This window comes from Vicugna pacos, chromosome 30 (assembly GCF_048564905.1).
Source record: "Vicugna pacos chromosome 30, VicPac4, whole genome shotgun sequence".
In the NCBI taxonomy this organism is placed as follows: Eukaryota; Metazoa; Chordata; class Mammalia; order Artiodactyla; family Camelidae; genus Vicugna; species Vicugna pacos.
Genome location: NC_133016.1, coordinates 33,058,019 through 33,060,977, shown reverse-complemented (window position 1 = coordinate 33,060,977; position 2,959 = coordinate 33,058,019). Strand labels below are relative to the sequence as shown.

Genomic DNA, 2,959 nt, shown 5'->3' with positions numbered 1-2,959 from the left:
GGGCTACGAAAAGAGCAAGATTGTGGTGAAGAGTAAAGACCATAACGAAACAGTTTGAAAACCATGAGAGTTTTATTGTTTCAGGAAAGTAGATTTTGCTTAAAGTAAACATGTACTTTTCATTCACTAAATACTAAAATGCATCCTGTGGCATGTGCTGTGCTTACAGTGCTGGTATGCAAGTTAGACAAGGAAAGGGGGATAGACAGAAAATATCTGGAGGAGGTGATTTCTGTGCTGAGACTGGAAAAATCTAAATAGGTAAAAGGAGGATATCCTTTGCCCAAGGATGAGCTTGAGTAAAAGTTCTGAGGTTGGATTTAATATGGTTGATAAGCATTTGCCTGGATGTATCTCCAGAAACAGTGAAACATAAGGATATGTCAAATTAGTCAGATGCCAGATGTATAATGAAATGACTAAACTCTGTTGAGTTTGTGGGCTTAGAGTTGGAAAGGCATTATGTGCCACCCTGAGGATGTAAGCATGTCTTTGGCTGGAACAAAAAAGAAACATAAAATATTCACTTGAAAATATAGTGTAGACTCTTGAGGGGAGGAAAAGAAACCACCAATTTGAATGCTTTGAAAACAGCACAAAGAAGACAATAGATAAAATTACTTCTTAAGTTCTACCACATTCTGAATGTGCCATCTGAGAATACATCATGTGACTTTTATGATACCAGATATGACATAATAGAGACCATGATTCCTGGGCCGGTTCCTGCATTTATATCCTGTTCCAACATATCCTAACTAAACACATTTAATACTTTCCAGGATGAACCAGAAACAACTTAGTAATTTTCCCTCTCTCCATGTTTTGGTCTTTTTACAAATTCTTCCATTTTCCTCTTTTCCTTACAGAAATTATTTAAATTTACACCCATATTGTTCCATCGAATGATCATATCAATCAAATATCTCTTTTTTTCTTTAAATGGTAACTTAGTCTCCCGTTTAACTCATTAATCCATTTTTTTTAAAAAAAGGATAATAAATGTACACAACTATGTTTATTTTTCAAATAAGAAAATTGCAGATATTAGTCGACATTTGCCAACATCAATTTTAATCTTTGTTATCCTGCATAATCTGGTAGTCCTCTGATAGATCAGTTGTAATTAGGATGACATTCATAACCTGAAGATGTCTGATGAGTTGGCCTTGAAAGAGATGTAGCTGATGTATCAGCTATCAATGGCACTAGAAACCGTGGTGTTCTCCCTTGTTGAAATTTAGAAAAACGACCTTCATTGGCAGATATGTTGTGATATCTTTTTGGAAAAGTACAAGGCTCCACAATCAGTCCAAAATAATTGCTCTGTATGGGAGAAAAGATGCTGTACTTAGAGTAGAATTTGTAGTTGTAATGAAATTCAAAACACGGCCATTTGCTTCAGTGTAGCTGCTTTGAGAGTGCTCATAGACAGTGGTCAAGTGATTGAAAATAGCACTTTGATCCACTGCAATTTGTTCTGGTGGTCTAACTGACATTGATGATAGAGGAGAAAAATCACCTTGATTGGGGTAGTTGTATCACCAATTATGTGGCTAGTAGAGGGCTTCCTTATTAGAGCCATGTTTAAATTTGGAGAAGGTAAAAATGCACTTTCTCCACTAGTGTCATACGCAAAATCAGAATTATGTTTACCAACATTACCTCCTCCTTTAAAGAGCTTCTTGTTGAAATCTTGAGACGATGAAGATACCAGAGAGGCATTTTTAATCCCAATTCTTCTTTTAATTCTCACTAAAAGCTTGTGACAGGCTCTTTTAAAATTTGGATTATGGTAGAACTGCAGCTACAACAAAAAAAGAAAGATTTTTAATAATATATTAGAACAAAATACAACACTACAATAAGCCTAACCTATAAAACCTCAGATTTCACGTTTACAATGCAAAGATAATATCATCAAAATATGAACATTGCTGACGATATTTTGAAGTTCCTTGTTTGGAAAATACACATTTAAATAGTACAGTCATCAAATTTAAGACGTTAGCATTTGCAGTAACGGAGAATGCCACTTTTTAAAAGCAGCTTTAATAGCTTTATTTAGATTTCTGATAAGATTCATAGTTGCAAGCAAAGTTTCTCATAATCTTGAATAGTTAATGCACTGTCATCATTTTTAGAAAAATAAGGATTTTAACCTTTGTAGTTTTATACAATTTTCAAAATCAAGCTTTACATTTATATTGCCATTGATTGATGTACAAAATAAAATTTTATGCATAAGTTACCAAATCGGAACTAAAATTTCTGAATACCTTGCTTAAAACAGAGACTTCTTTTCCTTGTGCCAGAAAGTCAGCTAGATAAGCAGATCTTTGAAAATTCTGTGTCACTTAACTAAACCCATAAAGGTTAAGCCGTCTAACTAAACTTTTCATACTTCCAGTTTCAAATATTCTGAAAGGGGCCTTTCTTTTCAAAACTTACTTCTTAAAGACATCTTCATCAATCACTATGGAAGTTACATTATCATCCCACCAGATGGATTTAAATTGGTCACTCCCAGCCATTTTCCAGAGTTTTCTTGGGAATGTCAGAGGACAAAAATCATTATCTTCATTTGGTTCCGAGACACAATGTGTGTAACATGGCCTTTTTATCAAGGATTCTTCAGACAAAGTCTGAAAAGCATTTTCTTCAATCACAGACCACAAGTCCAAGTGCGCAGAGAATGTTTGATCACACAATAGAGATCTACCAGAGTTTCCTGAACCCAGTTGGTCCAACTTAAGGAGACACATCTTGAATTTCTGAAGAAATATGCTCCATCTCAAAAAATTTTTCTACAGCTTCATTTCTAATCTGCATGATTTTGAGCACTGCAGCTTCAAATGCTGCTTTAGCAGGCCTGCAAGTTAAACTGTTAGGCCATCAAAGTGGTTCTCAACCTGAGAGGCTGTGACATCACAAAATGGCAGGTCTTCTAGCAACTCAA

At 34.9% G+C, this 2,959-nt stretch overlaps 1 long non-coding RNA gene across 1 annotated transcript; it reads right to left on the bottom strand.

Moving 5' to 3' along the window:
- Positions 1 to 1,053: 1,053 nt before the first annotated feature.
- On the bottom strand, positions 1,054 to 2,724 carry LOC140690390 (uncharacterized). Its single transcript, XR_012065657.1, has 3 exons — positions 2,452 to 2,724; positions 1,666 to 1,807; positions 1,054 to 1,326 (listed from the first exon to the last, which is right to left on the bottom strand). It is a non-coding gene; the product is annotated as an uncharacterized lncRNA (long non-coding RNA).
- Between the last annotated feature and the right edge of the window lie 235 nt (positions 2,725 to 2,959).